The sequence below is a fragment of the Micrasema longulum genome, unplaced genomic scaffold (assembly GCF_059751315.1).
Source record: "Micrasema longulum isolate JH-2025_06_02 unplaced genomic scaffold, ASM5975131v1 h1tg000071l, whole genome shotgun sequence".
Lineage (NCBI taxonomy): Eukaryota > Metazoa > Arthropoda > Insecta > Trichoptera > Brachycentridae > Micrasema > Micrasema longulum.
The window spans coordinates 653,363-676,548 of NW_028277278.1; the positions used below are offsets into that span (position 1 = coordinate 653,363).

The following is a 23,186-nucleotide window of genomic DNA, read 5'->3' on the forward strand; positions in this document are numbered from 1 at the left end:
TAAGAGGTCTTGGGTTTCAGAGATGGTTGACATTAAATGTTTATTTTAAAAGGTATTCTTACATTGAAACCCCCACCGGTATCCATTTAGGAGGTCTCGTGGCTCCTTTTTAGATCCGCACATTGCAAAAACAAATTTTATTCTTTAATAAATGGTTAATTACTTTGAAAAAAAAAATCTTCGTTTAAATAAATTTTTTTTCGTTTTTATTTTTATTTAAGAAGGTAAAACATAAACAGGAAATGTAATAAAAAAATAATGAAACCCACTAAACCACGAAAGGGGATTGTCGGCAGGTTTCTTGTTTTACCTTTACAAAGAAAAGGTTTAAGAAATTATTTAAATTTAAAAAGTAGTATAAACATTATTTAGAACTAAAATCAAACGTATTTTTCGCACGAAATAAATTTACAAAATTTTTAATAGTTAACGGTTAACATAAAATAATAAGTAATAACAAGCCTTGTTACATTAAATTATTATTTTATTTAAAGTTTTGTCAATATTTTCTTTTAAGATCTACCTAGTAATCTTTATTATTAAAATATTCGCTTTATTTTTTAACTGCTTTCACTGTTCCTATAACCGTCAGTGCACCTTGAGGAGTTTTTACACTGGAATATTTTATAGTCCCTGGACGGGCATCGGAAGCGTATGACTGATCATCTTACCTACATGAAACAAAAATGATTAAGCTCATTAGGTTCGGATAAGGAACGATGATGATGATGATTGGATTAAGGTTTAATTCAGCATTATTATACAAGGCGATTAGGTCTTCAAAATAATTAACCACCAATTAACTCATATTAAAAAATAATGAATTTTTTAAACATAACTTTTCACTAACGTTATAACAATAAACTATTGATATAAATATAATATATATCCCCAAGGTTAGGTTTTTGTGGATGAGGAGCTGAGCCAATATAACTTTCCACGATTATGGTTGAATGAACAATATAGATAGGTATTATGTAGGTAGCCGCTGGCGAAGCTCGTAGCACTTAACTGTATAAGTGAACTGGTTAGCTATGCAAGTTATCAATAATAATAATAATGTATCCTTGATGACATGACGTGTTCCCATAGGTTAGGTTTGTGTGGATGAAGAGCTGAGCCAATATAACTTTCCACGATTATGGTTGAATGAACAATATGGATCGGTATTATGTAGGTAGCCGCTGGCGAAGCTCGTAGCACTTAACTGTATAAGTGAACTGGTTAGCTATGTAAGTTATCAATAATAATAATAATGTATCCTTGATGACATGACGTGTTCCCATAGGTTAGGTTTGTGTGGATGAAGAGCTGAGCCAATATAACTTTCAACGATTATGGTTGAATGAACAATATGGATCGGTATTATGTAGGTAGCCGCTGGCGAAGCTCGTAGCACTTAACTGTATAAGTGAACTGGTTAGCTATGCAAGTTATCAATAATAATAATAATGTATCCTTGATGACATGACGTGTTCCCATAGGTTAGGTTTGTGTGGATGAAGAGCTGAGCCAATATAACTTTCCACGATTATGGTTGAATGAACAATATGGATCGGTATTATGTAGGTAGCCGCTGGCGAAGCTCGTAGCACTTAACTGTATAAGTGAACTGGTTAGCTATGCAAGTTATCAATAATAATAATAATGTATCCTTGATGACATGACGTGTTCCCATAGGTTAGGTTTGTGTGGATGAGGAGCTGAGCTAATATAACTTTCCACGATTATGGTTGAATGAACAATATGGATCGGTATTATGTAGGTAGCCGCTGGCGAAGCTCGTAGCACTTAACTGTATAGCTAAACTGGTTAGCTATGTGGCATTTACAAATCGGCGTCATAAAAAAATCCGTTAATTCGCATAATTACAAGAAATAAAATCAATTATATTTATTTTAGCGAGATTAAGAGTCAATTGCATCAACAAAAAAAAATTAAGGTATTGATGCGCACGTAACTATTAGTTACATTTACTTTTTAAAAATGATTTATTTACTAAAAAATATTTATTTACCTTTTCGCACCTAATGATCAATTTTGCCCATTTTTGCTATATGAAAGTAAGATAATCAGTCTTACGCTTCAGTTGCCAGTCCTGGTTCTGGGACATTTACTTACATCGTTTAAATGAAATTCAGTTTAGTTCATTTCAGTTCAGTTCCAAATAAATCGGCGTTTATTGTAAAGCATAGTATTATTATAATCTGTTTGCAAAACAGTAAAGGTAAAAAAATATATAAATAAGCAAAATTAAAGTGAAATCAAGTATAAATTAAGTAAACTTAAAGTATAAGCAAACACATTGGGCACACTCTATTCTTACTAGGTATAGTAAATACCTGTTCTGAGGTGGACAGTTTTTTTGAAGTATTGGCTTGAAATGGGGGAATAAATGTTTAGATAGACATAATTATTTTACGTTTATATGCAATAACATATATTTGAAAAAAATGTAAATATAAAAATAATATTTATAAAAAAATAACAAATTGGCAATAGGATAATGAGAAAAAAACCATAAAGACAATATTCAAACAAAATGATTTTTAACAAATTTTTCGCCTGGTACTCGTAATACGTATAATGGTCGAATGTTCTTACTTCTATCGAATGGTTCTCGTCGACATTTCATCAAACATGTTGAAAAGAATTGACAGAAATATATAATAACAGGTTACCGATGAAGACAATTTAAATTTTCATACAAATAAATTTAATTTCGGACAAAAAAATCTATTTTACTTTACAGAAAATAGAAGATAACTTTATTAACTTCCCATTGCAATCGGGGCCCGGGTTAAATAGTACCTAATATCATACATTGAACATTATTACATTTATTTAGGATTCATTGAGTGATGGATATTTTCTATGTCTACATTTTCTTTATTTCCTATTCTAAAACGACAAATTATTTTTAATGTCTCATTGTTCCGTTTTTGATTTTCAATGTTAATACGTGTTTAAACGTGGCCGGATATTTTTATATGGTGTAGAATCAATAGGATATAACAATTATTCTCAATAATTTTATGACCTATGAACTTATTTGAAAAATAAACAAAAATGCAAATATGTGTTAAACACGAAAACATCCTGAAAGTGTGAGAAAAAGGATAAGGGACTATTATTTAAAAATATATATTGTTTATTGAATCAAAAATTTTCACAAAAAACACTGAAATCAACAGATCTACATCGAGAAGATATTTTGCAAACAAAGTTCTTTAAACCAATATTAAATTTGAAAATTAATTTTAATCGTTGATAACTACATAAAAAAATACAAACTTCTGGTTATATTAAAATAATGCTATAGTTACGGTCTTAAGAATGAATTATTTCCCATTTTTCCATGTACTAAAGAAAACAACGTTAATAATTTAATATGATATAAATTTTCAATACCAATTAGTCGGTGATTCTTTCAAATTTCATCAAGTGTATTTTTGTGCATTGCTAATTATTATTGAACAACGATTTTGTTAAACTTGACGCCGTACATGATCACGGTTTTGTAAATTCGTTCGTATATTTACCTGTTACAAAATTTGGTTTCCTTAGCTGTATTCGAAACAATTTTCTAACATAAATTATATTAAACATATGTTGTACAAACCTCTTGAAGTATCCTCAGGAGTAGAGAAATATTTGTCGTGCGTTAACAGGCATAACACAAATCTCGACCGATCTTCTTTTTAACTCTATGATGTACTCGTAGACCTAGAAGAAACATAAAATATAGTGATTTACCTATTTGAATTTTGATTTTATTCTTTGATTAAAATAAACCACACTTAGTGTCTTTTACGTTTCAATAATATAAATACACGTGCTGATCCCGGAATGCTTTGCTATTGCCAGATTTGAGTACATACTCGTATATAGATTAGATGAACACAATCAAAAGTTTGATATCAATTTTTGTATTTAGTCCTAATTAGATATGTACACATACATTTTTATTTTTCTGTTTTTGTTTACATAAATTGTGAGGACAGGGAATTTTGATAAATAAGTATTCGAACATTGTTTTCCTGTCACTGTTATGCCACCTTGATACAGTGCAAAAAAGACAATTGCATGTCAGACCTTTTATTAGAATAGACAAAATCGACGTTTCGTTGTCCCGTTTTTCGCACATCAAAAGTGAACCGATTTCGTTATTTTTTTAGACAGCGTATCAGAAATTTTCTGAATCTGTATATTTAGTGTATTTCAAAAATAGTTATATTTGTATACCGTGCGCTTGGAGACCGCAGATAAAACTGTGCGTTTTTTAGGGTTTTTTTATGAAGTTCCCATAATAAACAGTTGAATTTAAAAAAAAACGAGACGCGCGTCAATGGCAAATGTCTATAGTGTGTAAAAAAAACACTCTTTTAGTGCATAATACAGAAAGAAAATACGTTTGTATGGTGAAAAGTCAGACCGCCTCTACTTACAAAATTTACTTTATAATGCGTTTACGCCGGAATCCCCTAAATGTATCACACTTAGCGCATGCCCAAACGCGCAGTCCTGCCCCGCGCGTATTGAGTCAAGTTTTGACGTGAACTTGATTTTTGATTGGAAACCCAAATGCCTGATTGTGCATGAAATCGTGTAAAAACTGTTCGGATAAAAGGAAAAAAGATGGTGTACCTTTTCGTTAATAAGTAGGAACCTAGGTACTTGTTTATGATTAAATTACAAATTTAAAAATAATGAATATTCAAATATTGAATTTAAGTAGGTACCTACAAAAGTACTTGTTAATGTTTGAATTCCAAAACATAAAATAATTTATTTCCAAATATAGAATTCTTTTTGGAAACGTCAAACTCTCCTCTTTCTCCAACATGGGTCCCAATTATTTAGGATTGCTATTTTTAAAAATGCATTGAATGTCAGTTAATATCATTTAAGTATTACTTAAATTCCAGTAAAAAGAAATAAATGGGTGGAAAATATAAGAAATTTTAGAAAATAATCTGATAGGGATTCATAAAAAAGATATGTTGTTCGTAAAAAGAGTTAAGTTATAACATTATAAGTAAAATATAGTATTCAAAACGAGTTGATACTTACAAATTAAGGAGAATAAAAAAATAAACATAATACAAAAACAAACAGTTGGTAATAGAAATATTTTGAACCTACAAAAAATAAAACAAACAAAAAATTAAAACAATATAGAATAACGCTAACAATAAAAGAATATGTACATAATTTCAAATTATTATCTAGAACTACTACTTAGCTAAAAAGTGTTTATAAATATATATAAAATTTTGATATTTTTTTTAATTAAAAACAGAAATAATTTGCACCTATAAATAAAATTAAGAAAAAAACAACTTTAATGAAGAAATGAAAACAATTTTAATCAATAAAAAAATAACTAATGAAAACTACTAGCTTCTCTCACCCATGAAATACTGGTGAAGGGCAGCTCTGTAGGTACTAAAGTTCACATAGAATGAATCACCAACGTCCTGGTATTTATTGCCTAGAGTATGAAGTTCGTTGATGGCTGCATTGCTAATGCTATTAATTGGAATAATAAAGGATAATTTAGTGTAAAAATTACAACTAAATCACGTCTTTCTGAATCGGAGACAAGTTTAGAATGGCCAATAGAGTAATTAAACATTATTGGATACTGAGTCCTGTGAAATCTAATGATTTGGCATTTTTTTAGATTGAATTAGACGTTATGTGTTGAGAACCACGAAAGTAGTTTATTTAAGTATTATTCGATAATACTACATCATCAGTATGAGAAATTTAGAAAATCTTCATATCGTCAGAAAACATCAAAACTTCGACACCATTAAATATGTCAACAATATCGTTGCTAAATATGTTTTTTGTATATTTATACTTCTATACTTTTGTTTTTACAAATAACTCAAATATTGAAACTTCGGGTATAAGTTCAAGTTACACGTATACTAAACACTAAGATAATTAAACTTATGAATATAAAATTTAAATATCCCAACTAAAAAACCTCAGACAAAACTTACTCTTTTATACCGATAACTATATAACTAATTATGGTTTTCATTCCCCTATGCCCAGAATTCTTAGGTCTGCCAACACACATACCAGTCTTGAACAAGTTGTATTCTTTCAAACGACCACTGAATCAAATTCAATTATGAACACCTCTCTCCCGCTTCCACTCCCACTAAGTCTACTACAGACCATTGTGTCTTTCTACTTTCCTTTATAATAATTTTCTATTCATATTAAATATGTACTTAAAAATGCCCATTGGGCGTATATATATACATAAATAAATTAATAAACAAATAACTTTCGTTGATGACACGGTACTAATATTCGACTCCGAATCTTGGATGAAAGCAAAACAAAAATGTGAAAAAGGTATCTGACGCGTAAAAGATTGGTTAGACAATAATTTACTCACATTAAATATTAAAAGAAACAAATTCATCTGCTTCAGTCTCACAAAAAAAACAGAACCTGAAAAATTTTCACTCAAGATCCATTCGTGCATACCTAATACTTTGTGCAAATGTGAAAATTTAAAACAAGTAAATTTAATAAAATACTTAGGGGTCATAATAGATTCTAAACTAAGCTGGAAAGATCAAATTATAGAATTATCCAAGCAAATATGGAAATAAGCATACATTTATAAAAGCCTAAGAAATATTTTGAATGTTCAACTTATGAGACAAATTTACTTTGCTTTTTGCCAAAGCAAACTATCATATTGCAATTTAGCTTGGGGAGGTAGCTCTCGTTCAATCCTTGAACCAGTGAAAATAGCACAAAAATGGATCATAAAAATCATTCTCAAAAAACTTTTAAGGTATCCAACGGAAGATCTATTCGCTGAATTAAGGTTATTGGATGTAAGACAATTGTTTGTGAGGTGCCTACTACTTAAATTTTATGATAAAATTAAGTGAGGTCAAAACAACCCAACAAAATATAAACACTCGTTCAGCAACACAAATTAACTGTATTGTCCCATTTGTATCAACCGCCTTTGGTAAAAAGCAATATAATGTAAATGCTCCAAAAATATTTAATGATTTATTGCCAAATATAAAAGACTCAAAATGTAAAACAAATTTTAAAATAAAAAAAAACGGCACATATAAATAGTGTAGCCAAAGATTTTTTTGAAAAATGTATTTGCAAATCAAAACACGTAGTACTTTATATAATTGGTACACATATTATTTTTTATGTATTTTGTTGCTTTATATTGTTTGTTTATGATACATTATACTATATAACTTATTTTTAAGTAACATGTATTCTTGGCACACATATATACTTTATATTTGTATAGTAACGATTTTTAATTTCTTACATTTGATTAGCTAGGCATCTATAATTAAGTAGTTTTAGTTTTTCTTTTTTATGTTATTGTTTTATTAGTATAGGACTACTTATGCTCTAAAGATAAAAAATCTCCATCTTAAAACAGGCTGAACCATGTTTGATGGAGACTATCATAAACAGAGAATACTCCGTTTCCATTTTACATTAATTAGTTTTATATAGATTCCCTGTTATTAAGTATGTATGCAAATTTTTTGCAATAAATTTACAAATAAAAAAATAATAATGATAATGTTTTTAATAAAATCAAATCTTGTTTTATAAACGATAACATTTTTCATTAAAATACGAGTATCATAGGTTTTAAAGAAGTTTATGATTGCATAAAGTCATTGATTTGGACTTGAGTATAAGAGCGTTGAACTTAATGGTTCTAAAGTATCAAAACTATTCGTTTCACGGTTATAGTAAAAAAATCTAATTGAATATTGGTTTATATTTTACTCTTAAACGGAGAAATTCTTCAGTTAACTCACTATTGATTATTCACAAAAATTGCACAATTTGGCCCAAACCATTTACAAAATAAAGAAATTACAACGATTTGTTCGCGGAGGATCAATAAACATAAAAATAAATTTGAAAAAGTAATAAATAAAAAATATTTGTAAAATTTCTATCAAAATTAAATAATTGAAATGGTTGTCTCTAGGTACTAGAATATAATTGTATGTATATTTTATAAACATATATATATATTTTTTTCAAAATTATTATTTTATTTTATTTTATTAAGGAAACATACAGTACAGTTACATACTTGTATATTTTATTATTATTATTATTTGACACTTTATATACATATACAATAAATATACATATAAAGGCGGGCATATTGCCTTAAGGCAATTTCTTCCTACCTACCCAAACCGTTCAGTTTGAGAAAATTATAAATACATGGACATATTGAATCTTACAATTTTATACAAAAATTAAAAGCAAAGATTAACAAAAATAAATATATTTATTTTACACAGTTAGACAAAATTCTAATGGACCAGTGAAGTTTCCATATTATAAAGTGAATATATGTAAGGTTATTAATTAAAGTACAAAAAAGAGAAGGAAAAAAATCATAAAAAGAAGTTTAAAAATTAAAGTAAAAAATGAAGAAAATTTGTAAAAGTAATTAAAAGTTAAAAATTAAAATAAAGAATGAAAAACATGCTCAGATGTAAAAATAATAATAATATTTTTTAAAAAGGAAAAACATAAATATACACATACATATTTTAAGTGATTCAAAGAAACGATGAGAAAAATCTTTAAATAAGACAATAAATTTAACTCAATTTGAAAACATCTTCAAAATTAATGACACATTATAGTAAGAGGAGCAATAAATTGATTTTATATACATATACAATATATTAACATATTACAACAGAGATAAAGAACATTTAAGAGAAGGTAGTATAGAAGTCTAGGCATCTTCAGGGCTTATGACCTGTCAATGGCTGGTTTAAGTGGACACTTTACACACTGTGTAACATTCACCATTCTGCCCATATTTGAACATCTATATTCCTTCAATTCTTTCATCTGTTGATGTTTGTGAAGTTAAAGAGCTGAAACCTTTATTTATGCTTCCCAGGGAGTTGAATCCAGTCCTTGTCTACAAAAATTTGGACAACCTGTTGATGAATTTGACAACAAAATTTGATTAGACTAAGAACATAATATACGGAATTGATTTAAGTTTGATTAGACTAGGCACAGTATACATGGAATTTATTTAAGTTCGATTTGAGTCTTCCTTACTAGGAAAATATGTTCGAAGGACTGTTCAGTGTTCAAAATTTAATTTACATTTATCAAATGTCACTCAATTATGACAAAACTTTAAACGATCTTTAAATGTAAAAGGTACATACGGGTAAATAATTTACATTTCATTAATAATTTACAACAGGGATAGAGAATAAGAACTAATCTAGTTCTAGAAATAGAACTTTAAGAAGGGAATATGGAAGTCTAGGCATTAACAGTGCTCATGACCTGTCATTGGCTGGTTTAAGTGGCCATTTTACATACTGTGTAATATTCACCATTTCGCCTATGTTTGAACATCCATAATTCTCAAAATCTTCAATTTGTTGATTTTAGTGAAGTCAAAGAGCTGAAACCTTTATTGTTGTGAAGAGATTAATCTGACTGAATTATTTCACATATTAGGCAAAGCCTGAAAATAGATTTCCAATTTTTAAACTTCTTCTTCAATCAGTCTCTTCTCTGCAAACATTTGGACGAACTCAAATATTGTAATAAAATAAACTGGTCCAAGAAGAAGTTTAAAAATTCGAAAATTGTTTTCAGGCGTTGCCTAGTATGTGAAATAATTCAGTCAGATGAATTTCTTCACAAAAATAAAGGTTTCGGCTCTTTAACTTCACTAAAATCAACAAATGGAAGAATCGAAGAAATATGGATGTTGAAACATAGGCAAAATAGTAAATGTTACAGTGTGTAAAGTGGCCACTTAAACCAGCCAATGACAGGTCATAGGCCCTGTAAATACCTAGACTTCCATATTCCCTTATTTAAGGTATTCTCCATCCCTGTTGTAATTAGTTAATCTTCATGACTCCCAAGGTGGTGAAATCCTGTCTTTTATGTACAAACATTTGGACAAAATCAAAAATTGTATTTATATTTCTGTCACATATACGTATTGACTTCACTTCACCAGCATGTTTAAGGTTCTTGGAAGATACTCGACTTGTACAGTACGTGTTAATTATCAATGTTTTCTCCAAGTTATAATGATACCCTTTGGTTCATTGTCTGGAAGATGACGCAGACAGTTGAGTGAAAGTAGTAATAACCGGTATAGTTGAAGAAAGGATACCAGTTGAAGAGACCTATTGTAAAGGTAAAGTTCTATTAAAAGAGTCGCACGAATAGGGTTCGAGGATCGTTTTGTTTAAGAAAAGTAAATTATACAAAGTTGGTATATAAAAAAAAACAACGATCAATGATCATTCATTCATTGGCAATATTAATAAAAATGTTTTTTGGTGCGGAAGAATAATCCAGGTCTTGATTTAAATTTAAAAGTACGATTCGAGATAAATAAACCTGAAAGCTACAGTTTTCAAATGATTTATGACCGATTTCATTATTTCTGAACATGTGAGAGGGGATATTCAGAAAATTTTGATAATAAATTGCAGCAATAACTAGGAAATAAAAAAAAAAAAACAATGCATCATAGTATTGGGAGCAGCAAGTGAGGCAGCATTTCATCAGATAAATATTAGACTACTAGAGTCAATTTAAGTCTAATTGAAAGTGCCCATCCGTAGGTACTTACAAAGAAGAGGCATCAACAAGGTTCAAGGCTATGAGCATAAGCATAAGACCTATCTAAAGGTGACCCAAATCCTAAAAGGTAATACAAAAAGTCTCTGGACTAGTGCGTAACAAGAATAAACGCCGTTCTCCAGTACTGAAAAAATAAGAACTCGTTGAAGTACCGAAATTCCTAACGGTGCAGTGTACGGTCGGTGTAGTAATACTAATATTAAAACTGCACTCTGTTATTTTAATTTGTAAGTGAATATTAAAATAATAGTATAACATGATTTAGATAAAGTGTCAAATTCACACGACACTAAAATATTTTTTTTGTTGGTCACCTCGTAGTTTGAAGTTAAGAAACACTTATATGTACATTGTAGCCAATAACTAATTAGTGTGTCAATGTAGCGTCCCTGAGCAGGTAAAAAAAACGTCAAAATTTAATGCACATTTTTTTTTTTTACTATAGAATGATTTTTTAAAAATAATACCAATTTCTTTTATCTTCAATTCAATTTTTCAGAGTACTTATCATCAGAATAACATTATATTTCCCGTGTTAGGACGAAATGAAGAATGCCGTTACGAATGTAAAATAGAACCTACCAACAAATACTCTAAAGCGTAAGCACAATAATCAGTTCTCGGTCGTATCGTCATATGCAGCGGAAACGAAAGCGAAGTACATACGATTTTGATTGTCTTAGAGCAGTGATCGGTAAACCACGGCTCGCGAGCCGCATGCGGCTCTTTAGCCACTCGAGTGAGGCTCACACAGCGCAAGTCTAACTTTTGGTTCGATTTATTTGGTCTACAGGTCCTAAACAAGACATTCTAGGGCTGTTGCCTTTTGGTTTATTGAGAATATTGCAAATGCCGTCATTAAATGCATGGAGAATAATCAATAAAGTAGGAAAGGTTTTGTTTCTATTTTCAAGGCAAAAATAAATTTAGAGATACTTGCCTACCATTGCATCATTCATCAAGAAGCGCTTTGTGCAAAGACATTTTCAGAAGAAATTTTCATTGTTATGGATTCGGTGATCAATATTGTCAACACAATTGCAGCTAAAACTTTTTTTTATCGCTAATTCGTTTAAAGACGTTTTACTTGTAATACAGAGTAACTACGGTTGTTTTCGCTGCCTTATAAGATTTTTTTCGAGAGGAAACAGTTTAAAATTAAAAGAAATTTTGCTCTAAAAAATCTTGATTGCTGTACTGCTAATTTTTGGTGCTTTTGGCCAATAAGTTTGCTGACCACTGCCATAGAGGGAAATAGCTGATATCGGATACCAACAAACTTACGAAACGAAGGCGAGGCATGCTAAAGGATAGTTGATAAGAGTAGTTGACAAAAGAGTCTCAGAGTGTTCGTTCGTATGTAGCGTAAACGAGAGCAAAATACGATATTATTTGCCTTCGGGTGAGATATACACCAAGACTGAGAAACAAAGGATGACATGTTTTCAGGCAAAAATCCTTAAAAAATAAATCGAATGGAGATTGGCCGGTAAGTGCGTTTGCCTACCACGCTTCAGGTTCCAGATTGGATTTCAAGCAAGGTCGACGTGAAATATTTGATTAATAAGGTGGTTTTGCCACAACGATTTCATAGTCCATAGACTAGCCTCCGAAGTGTGATTTGATCATCTTGCCGTCATTTATAATACAAATGATCACTGATACATCGGGATTGGTGTAGTCCTTTGTAGGTACATTTGACGCGAAAAATGAATGATGATTAATAGAAAATCTAATTACCGTCTATAAACCGATCTGGACTTTTTTTGTGTAAGTCTTTATAGATTTAAAAGATCACTAAGATAGACCGGATCTTGTCTTGAGGTAGTAATTTTTATTTTTTTTGTCCTAGCTTTAATTTTATTTAGTTGTATTTTATTTTATTAGTGCCTGTATTTATTATAAGAAATTGTATTTACCATTGTAAGAATGGACTGCGTAAGTCCGTCAAATAAATAAATAAATAATAAGCAATGTTGGAAAACATTAATTAGTGGAGACGATAGGAGAATGAAAAAGTACATTATTTACGTTTTCAATTATGGTATTGGTCCCATGGCAAATTATTCTAAGTTTAATTGGTTCGTTGGGTGCTAGAACGTTACGATGTGATGTGACTTGAATTTCAATTAGAGCTCCTGCATATTTTAGTTAATGCTCTATGGAATATGCTTGACTGCAATTACAACTACATATTACATTAGCCTTGTGTCTGATCTGAAATCGATATATTTGAAAATGTAATATGGCAGTAGTGATCAATAACTAAAAAGGGATATAATTGGTGTTATTTATTCATTCCGCATGAATAACGTGCCTATTTTAATAGGTAATTTTAAAACCATCATAATTTAAACGATGTTTATAAAAAACTAATTGATTTCAATCAAATTGTGTTACGCCATTTCATATGTGCCAGCGCAATAATACATAAAAATACAAACGAGTGGCAGAGATCAATCATCGCTATCGGGGTGGTACTCTGAACCGCTCTCGCGGCGTAGAAAATACTTTATCTCGTTTTTTGTACGTAAATACACGAGATAAATAATTTTTCTACCACCGCGAGCGTTTGGAATACCAGCCCGGGGCATACTAAAAAAATGTCATGGCTGGCTGAATTTTTTTACGTATCATACACATATTATACGTATGGGTAAATAAAATTATCATCATCCGTCCGCACCTAATGGTACATGGGTACACTAAATGCAGTTCATATCGATTATCTGTTACGCGTAGGTAAGATGATCAGTGTTACTTCTTCTTATTGTAGTGAAGAACCACGTTTTTAAGGAATATTTCTATGGTGTTTCAGGAGATAAATACGTAGCGTGGCAGGTTTGTATTTTTAGAGCTTCCCGCAAGTTTGATTTATCTGTAAGTAATTGATATTCGAAAATACGGCCAAATAAACTATTTTCGTGATGTTTCCTGATACATACTGCGAAAAGCTAGTTCATTAACAGCCAAAAATTGAATAAATAGTACAACCAACTTTATGTAATATTTTTAATATTTAAGGACGTCGTCGTTAATAATTTAATAAGTAAATTCATTAGATTATTTGCCTCTCAAATGAAAACAAATGTTCATGGTCATATTATTTTTTTAATAATATTTTGATAAGAAGCGTCACGCTAGCTGCTAGAGCAAGCCCATAATCTTCCAGGGCAGCCCTTGCGTACCCCTGGGTACAGACTTGACCCCTTTACAGATTACAGACTATTCGACCGAATGTAGCGAAATCGAGAGGGAAATACGATTAAGTATAACATGGCATATAAAAAAACTGACGAACTGAAGAAATGGTATGCTAAGGGTATAAATCCTTATTTAAAAAAAAAATCATTTATATCATAACATAATTATTACCATACCGCTTATTTAAGCACTGTATTGAGTGATGATATTAGTATGAGTATTTATATTTGTTCAGTTGAACTGTTTTTTTCCTGCATTTTAGAAATGTTTCGCGCTTCAGTAAATGTTTTTTTCTATCATGTCAGAATATTGAAAAATATAATTTCGGATTCCTAAACTTCTTCATTATATCGATATATAGGGCTTTATGGCCTTTTAATAGGCTAAAAAATGAAATACTTTAAAAAAAAGAGTCACAAAGAACACATAATGTGTTGCGCTTTTGAATAGATAACAATCAACCACAATCTGAAGGTAATGATGCAAAGTGTAATGATTGACATCCTTCAAAATATTATGTGTGAATACAATAATATGTTCCGGAAATATTTGTCTGTGTAAAACTAATTGCTGAGTACTTATTCAAAGCAAAAGCATATTTTTAGTTATGTCACAGTGATTATAATTAATTATCAGTACATTTTTATTTAAAATAGGTAGCGAATTCTCGAGCACCGTTCACGAATCAGTGAATTCGCTTATTTAAATTTACATTATAATGAGCAGCATTCGAAGCCTGAAATTACAAGAAACACAAAAGAAACTGATTTATTATTGATAAAAATACGTAAAAAATAATGGTACATTATGTTGAATGGTAATTGCCAAATATTTATACTGAATGGTTTAAAAGAAATGAAAAGTTTTACGTTTTAGGTTTAAAAACTTATATGTGTAAACATATTATTGGCACGTTGGCGTTGTATGAGTCTTCCGATTCAAATTAATTAACATAACGGATGAGAACATTAACCCCTTGATACCACCAAATCATTTTTAATTTAGCGACGTAAATTGTTTAAGGTTTAAGGCTTCGTCATCAAGTTCACAAAACTTATTAATATGGAAACTGATGTTATTAACGTTGTAAATTGAATAGAATGTGATTGTCTTTTGAATTAACTTTAATCTTACTTCCAATTCCAAAATTTAACAAGCCAAAACAATCTGAGCACTAGGAATAAAAATATTTTCAAATAGACAGTGGAATATGAAGTATTTTATAATACGTCACTGACGTATAATAAATAGACACGTTATATCTATACCACCTACATAGAAGAATATTATTATTAATATTAACATTATTTGCAAATATTACGTTACCCTCAACCTTTAAAAAAAAGATATTGAAAATCACCATACATATGCAAACGACACAGACGCACGCTGGTTCAATATTTCTAAGCTAGCTTTACTTAATTTTTTTTTAAAATTTTCATTAGAATTTTCCAATAATTAAAACAACCTAACAAATAACCGGTGTACACTTTTTTTAGAAACCGTTGTATATTGTGTGTCACGCCCTAAAGTTAGTGAACGAAGTTGCACTATATTCCATCTTACCCGAGTCGCCGATTAACGCTCGGATTTATTAGATGTGTGTCGAAATAAGTGCATTCTTTTGTATTTTTAAAAATGGAATTTAAAGGAACAGGTATGTTAACAATGTTTGTTTTTGAAAAATATTTGATGTATCCGTATTAGTATGTAAAATTGCCCAATTTATATAGATGTATGAAAAACGGATGAAAAATAGAAACATTAAAAATAATAAGACCTATAAACAAACCCGATCAATATTTTTTTTTTTTTTAAATAGTTTCATTCCTCGTTTTTGTAATACAGTACGTGAAAACTCTCCAAATTCCCCCCCTTCGTTTATGAGATTTTTTATTTTTTTAGTGGGAACATCTATTTCGAGAAGAGAATTTTACAGCGTAAGGCGAAATAGTAATTAAACTATCCGGAATCACACGTGGAACAATGAAATCGATTGATTTAATTGACAAAACTAATATGTTCCTTAAAATATAAGTCAAGCTATATTCATATCGCGTTACAGTTGTTAAATAAATTTCCTCCGAAGGAAAAAGCTGGCTGCTGCGAGACATTGCATAGATTTATATACTGCGCGTTGTCCAGTTATTTATTGAAATTGAAATTTATGGTTATGTTATAACTTTTATACTTCTTAGAGTCTTTTAGAATTCTTTAATAATATGCATGCTTCTACTTTCCATAATGTTGTATCCCAACTCAACACAGGGCTCTTGGACTCGTGGCGTTAAGGATACGGTATTATTTTTTGGAATATGTATATTTGGATGAATAAATATATATTATTTTTTCAAATAATCCACTCAGGTTGGATCAAATGTTTTTGTTCCTTTGTGTATTATTGATTATTGAGCTTAAAAGAAAATATACTTCACAAGAAGGTCGACCATCTTAACGTTATGAGGATAAAAAAGAAAGACAAATATTGTAAAATATTTTATTTTCAAGAAATTACGTAGGCTGCTCAGAATGCACTACAAGCATCAGAAAAAAAACACGCTGCCAGCAAAGTTAACTAACTTTTAATAGCATCATCTAGACGTGCTACTATTATGAAAAAAACAGGGGTTTACAGTTTATTAAACCGTTTCCGTACAATATTGTAAAAGCTCTTGCTTAATTTTTTTAAATGAAAACATACAGTGCATACGAGCAAATTAACTTATTGCCAAGCTAAAGAACGAAAATAAAATTCGTATCCACCATATTTACTAGTGCATTCCAGTTTGAGGACACTTAATCCAAGAAAATCGAGTGTTTGTAAGAAAGCTCTAAATTTACCGTAAAATCCACCGAAACTATGCATGCGAAGGGACGTACCGATTTAATCTAATCAGAAGTTTGAGAGAAAATGTGTATTTTAAAAGATTGCGCGGTTGAATAACACGACCGATGATTCCATTCCCGATTAATTATAATTCTAGATGCATTGTATTACTACACACGCGAAGTGTTCCTGCAAAGTAACTACTTGGCAGCTGATCGATAGAAGTTGAGTAATCTCACAACCCATGTGCAATGTACATATCTATCTGATAATTACTGGTTTTATCACGACCGCGTGCCTAGTGGCCGGTAATATATAATATATGCAGGAGCAGGTAGGTTTCGGTGCCATTTGTGCACATAGCTCAACTTGCCGAGAAATCCAAATGATGCAACAATTGTTTATTGATGAAGGTGAATTGGCGATTCGACATATTACTCGGATTAACTTATTTATCATTCAATTCAAAAGTCAAATTACAAAACTGTTAAAGAAAATTTTATTTATTTATTTATTTTATTTATTTATTAGTTTAAACATACAATGTTACAAAATGGCACAAAAAACACTCTGGCAAAATTCTGCTAGTACTAGGAGTAGGCTCAGTATATGAAGGGTCGGCAAGCCAGAAATATTAATACGCCTAATGTTGCAATCGGTTCCTATATGGGCAAATGCCTATATATAAATATCAATTCATACAGAATATAAAAATAAGAGAAACACAATTTGGAAAAAAGTTTATTTTTTTATTTATTAATTCATACTTTTTTCTTACAAACTGTAGTTAATAATAAAAATAATGTGACCTCATTGGGGTTACCCGTGCCGAGGACACTAAACAATATACTTTTTTTAAAACGTTTTTACAATAGAGAATAAACAAAGAAGACTAACTTAATAAACAGAGATAATTAACAAAATATTCAAAGTTTTAAAAATAAGGTTTATAAGTACATCTATATTATTTATATTACAAAATGCACAATGAAAATAACAAAAACCTTACACAAGCCATACACTTGTGGAGCGGTTTATTCAATATTGGTTTGAGCGAATGAGACAATCCATTTTACTTCTAATAAAGTTTTTTATTTTATTTTTTAAATGTAGTTGCATTCTTCAATACCTTGCTTGTAATGTACAAGGTTAATATATACTTCAAAGCAATAGTTATTAATTTGTTTACTTAAAAATATTTACTTTAATGATCTAACAAAGTTTGATTATGACCAAATGCTTGCAGACTGGCTGGATTTCCTCCCTAGGGAGTTGTTCATATTTAAATTTATTTTACCAGAGAGGAAAAACATGTAGATGTTCAAACACGGGCAGAATGGTGAATTTTACAGTGTGTAAAGTGGCCACTTAAACCAGCCAATGACAGGTTATAAGCCCTGTAAATGCCTAGACTTTCATATTCCCTTCTCGAAAAAAAAATCCCTCTCTGTTGATATAAATTTAAACATTTTACTTCTACCTAGCTTCACTATCCATTTTTTATAGCCTTTTGAAACATTTTCTCGTTACTAATTGCTTTATTAGATAGTGGAAGTATGTTATAGATTTTAATTGAATAATACTCAAAATCCCCTTTTCCGAAAGTGGTATAAGTTTGTATTTGTTTGAGTTGTATTTGTGTTGAGGATATAGTGATTATATTATTTGTTAGTGATGTATTGTAGGGGTTATGTCTTTCATTTGAGTAAGATTAGTTTTTGAATCTGTAAGTGAGTATTGTTTTAGCGTATGATTGTTTTGGTATCATAAGTTGTGATTTGTGGAATATTTCTTCAGTAGATGTACATTTTTCAAAGTAAATGATACAAAATACCTTATTAAATTGTACAATATATATCCAGTAATATAATCAAAATCAATAATGATAGAATTTTCAGGATGCCATGAATAAAATACAAATATAAAATGTTATATAGTATAATATATCAAAACATAATGATTAATTATTAATACAATAGCAATATTCAGAAGTTCAATTAAATAAGCGTTAACAAAATATATACACTACGTGGATAAAGAGAGAAGAAAAAAGTAATAGTAATAAATAAGTGAATAAAAGAGAAAAAAAAAATACGATTAATAAAAATTCAAAGAGAAAAAAAGGTAAAAAGTAGCAAAAAAAAAGAATGAGCATGTTATAACGAACATATATTATGTCCAACTAAACAGGCGCCCCATTAACGCCTATGAGGAATCTTTCGTATTTCAACAGATTGGGAGAGATCAAAAATATCATAGTAACCGTAGAGAACGGTATTGTTTATAATTATGACATAGTCTATAGAAAAAAACATTTTTTGTCGAGTTTGTCCAGAGTATGGGAAAATTAAATGTGATTTGGAGTCTTGTCATATTGGGTATGAGCCATTCCAAAAAAACGTGTCAGTAAACGTCAATTTAATTGAAGTCGCTGTCGAAAATAATGATAAAATATATAAATAACGTGGTTGAGTTTAAATTTCGATGTTGTCTCTCATCCGATAAATATGTACTATTTTATTTATTCATGCAATGACTACACACCTCCGGAAACAATAAATTTTTACCTGTAGTTTAGAAACTGAACATAAGTATACAAATTGGAATATTACGAAAGGTTACTTATTTTTTTAGTTGAATTGGTAATTTATGACTTAATATTACGATATTTATAAGTACATTGGCACATCATCATGCTTGTTGTGATGGGTGTATAACTCTTAAACAAACTCTAATGCGAGGAATATAAATTTTCGATGGCTGGTCAATAAGAAATTTTATTGGATAATTCGAATTTATGTATACAGGTAACTTCCGTTGAGTAGGTACGCCCCTGGTGAATATAAATTCGTTTTATTACAATTTCTATTTTTTTATATTTATTTACATTTTCCACAATTTTTTTTATTGTGTGCGAACCCGCCTTATTTAAGAAAGAAAAAATGCGAGAACATTTTTTTTCAGTGAAAAACAGACTACTTCAGGATTTAAGGCAGCAAAGATCGTCTAACTCTTCTTTGGCCGAGAAAAAAAATTTATGGTAGAAGACGTCAATGTAGAAAATAATATTGTAGGTAGAATTAAAGATGCCCATTAGAGGGTGAAAGCGCTAATTGGTCGAAAACCAAGGATCTTTAATAAGTAACTTATATGTAAATATAAGTTATTACATCATTACAATTGAAGATATTAGTTGTACGGAGCGGAGGCCTCGAGGGTGCTAAGGTTGAGGATATTTTAAGCCAATTAAAAGCCCACGAAGAGACAATGATCAACGAAGATCTGGAAGAAATAAACAGCAAGGACATTATGAGTATTTGCCAAAAAACGGTCGTGGAATCCGTTCCCGGCCAAACAATTGACCGTAAAAGAACTTGAAAATGTCATTTCTTTCCACTTTACGTCTTTGAGTTAGTTGATAAAGCGCGTTTTCATAGTTGAAAATATTGTTTTGTTCGATGTAGGTGACTCCCCTTAAGTTCTAAATTCGACAGGAAAGTATTCCTCGTACAAAACATACGTTTTGTATACTGAATGTTAAAAAACTGAGATAATGAAAATGAAAAACATGCCAATTAGATAGTTAAGTTAGATACAATGTCTATGATATTATAATAAGTATTAATGTATTAAAAATTATACCTTTACAGTATTAACAGGCGATAAAGATTATAAATGAATATTTTCAATAAATCGATTTATAAAAGTGATCGCATTTACTTTACGAGAAAACTTCAGCGAATAAAAAAAGTAAATTTCAAGCAAAAAATCTATATATTGTAATGTATAGTTAAAAAATAATGTTAGTTTTTCGTAAAAAATTGCGAGCCCAGAAAACGGTTTGGTAAAAAAATAGGATTTAACAAGAAATAGTGAAAAGATTTGTCACTCACATCATTCAGTGGCTTAGGAAAGGATAGAATTTAAATGTTATCATTTTATGAATCCCCGTGTATTAACGTCTGTTTTAATTTTGTTGTTTATTTTATTGAAATCTACCCCTGACTGCACGTAAAATTATAAATTTAAACATGTTCAAAAAACAAATTTTTAGGTTAAGTTTTTTAATTTAAAAAAATCTTACCAATGTTAGGTTGTTGGAGAATCACAGATATGGAAAAATTAAAAAAAAAAACTTAAAACGATATATTTAACACTATTTAGTTTAATAACGCGATTTTCTTTTATAAAATACGCGTTGGAAAATTTCAGAACACTTCAAAGTACATCGCCGTTCGTAACAACGTAAACAAACACGTACTACATAAGAGTGATTTCGATTTCTTTTGGCATTCGTTGTGTAACGTCTGTTGGTAACGCTGGCGCTGTAGCGATTAGTGCAGAAGCCAATAGCCAGTAGCAGCGGAAGGCTACGGAAGCGTGCTTCCCGTTCGAAAGTCAACGCGCGAATGGTGTTTGGTAAGAGCCATAATCTACAAAATCTACTCTCTTGGAAAGACCTTCTAGATTGTCCTTCCATGTTACGCGAAGATGGGTGAAGAAAGTTGGATGGAAATGTGCGAACCGCGAGAGTTGCAACCGACTGCGGCTGAAGGCGCAAGGCGCAAGGCGTTAGGCTGCGACGTTCGAGCTTTACTCGTATACCATTTACCCATTGGGCTCATTAATATTTTCAGAATATACGAAATTATTTTTTTATTCCTCGTAAAAATAAGTAAAATATAACGATAACATCACGATCTAGATTAATAAAATTATTTTTTGATCAATGTTATCACTCGGCGCTAAAATACAGTTTCCCCATACAGAAAGATCACCAATAAAAATTCGCCAATGCGAGACAAGAGAAAAAAATAATCGCCCTGTATGAAAAACAGGATATGATAGATATTACGTCGCTTTAGTTCATTTTTGTCCAACAGACCATTTTTAACGAAATTACGTAAGTATACAGAAGTTATAAGAAAGCCCCTATATATAAAATTCAATAAAAAAAATACATAATTTAAATTGTTTAAGGGGTTTTTAAACGAATTTCATCTTAAGTTGTGGTCATTATTTATGCTTATTTCGTTGAAAAAACTTTAGAGCCCAATTTCTGCAGATTCGTGTTTCGGTCTGTTGGATAAAAACGAACTGAAGCGACGATTAATTATTAGAATTTGTTTCAATGTATTTATTTCTTTGATTATGGAAAATAAACGGATTGTTTTTCTTTTTTTTAACGTGAAGCATACTAGTATATATATTTTTCATTTTCACTAACAAAAATTTATGTACTTTTAATTTTTTATTTAAATAATGTATGACGTATAAATATATCGTATTCTTACAGAACCCTTTCTTGAAATTATAAAAAAAAAATCTATACCCATACACAAGCCATGCATTTGAGGGATTTTTGTTTTGTTTGAGTGATGTGAGTATTTTGTGTTTGTAAAATTTATCGTAAAAAGCAACAAAAAAAAATAGCTGAAATATATTTAAAGTCATGAACTATATTAACCAATAAAATAACTAATGCTTTATAAATTCGACAGGATGAAAAGTGCTGAGAACTTCAAAGTTATTCATAATCTAAATGAGAAGAAACCTAGTTTCACTTAGCTAAGTACTACCGCGTTAATTTAAGTTTTTTGTTCCGAATTCTGCTCTCAAGTAAAAATCCTGAATAAAAAATCGAGTGGGAATAAGTCCATCTCGTAGTGAAGTGGTTAAAGCATTCGCCTACCATTCTCGAGGTCCTAAGTTCGATTTCTGGCAAGTTTGACGTGAAATATCGATTTTAAGGGTTGTTTAAACTGAAGTAGTCCACTTTTTTTAGACTTGCACCTGAGTAAGTTTAAAATAACCTTACATTCATGCAACAGATGATAAAAATACGCTGTATTTTGTTTTCCAATTCAGTGCCCTATGCACCACTGAGTGCAGCATGGAGAATGTTAATATACCTAATTACCAAATCGATGGATTTTGAATTAACTGATTTTTTAAATTCAAATTAATAAATGATTTATTCATATTTAGCGTTCATATTAACAGGTAAACTATATTAATAAACACAAAATTAAAACGGATTAAAAAAAAAACATTAAACATGCAACCAATGAATGCTTCAATGAAAAAAAAAATAGTTCGTATTTAACAAAATTGTTTATTAATCATAAAAAACACCAAGCGTCAATTGTAATCAAATATGCATTTTTTTCTTTTACTAAAACTTCCAAGTACATGCACGTTTGCAGGCTTATTGCAAAAAACAATATCTTCCAGCCAACCAAAAACAAAGTGATTTAAAAAAAGTTCAATATTTGCGCTTATTAAAAAAATATTTAAATATACCGTAACATATTATAACAGAGATGGCCAATTAAACGAGTGAATGACAAGTCATAAGCCCTGTAAATGCATAGACCTCCATGTTACCTTCTTAAAAATGTTCTGCATCTCTGTTGAAATATGTTAATCTTACTAACACCCCAGGGGATGAAATCCAGTC

General features: G+C 30.1%; 1 protein-coding gene across 3 annotated transcripts in view; it reads right to left on the reverse strand.

Annotated features, from left to right (window-relative positions):
- The window catches only part of LOC148284999 (pancreatic triacylglycerol lipase-like), a 67,248-nt gene extending 46,108 nt beyond the window's left edge, over positions 1–21,140 (reverse strand). For all 3 annotated transcript variants that reach the window (XM_088231615.1, XM_088231608.1, XM_088231623.1), the window contains exons 1-2: positions 20,811–21,140; positions 3,623–3,726 (exon numbers count right to left, since the gene is read on the reverse strand). The gene's annotated coding sequence lies outside the window, so the exon portion shown is untranslated. The remainder of the gene's footprint in view (positions 1–3,622; positions 3,727–20,810) is intronic.
- Positions 21,141–23,186: the final 2,046 nt, after the last annotated feature.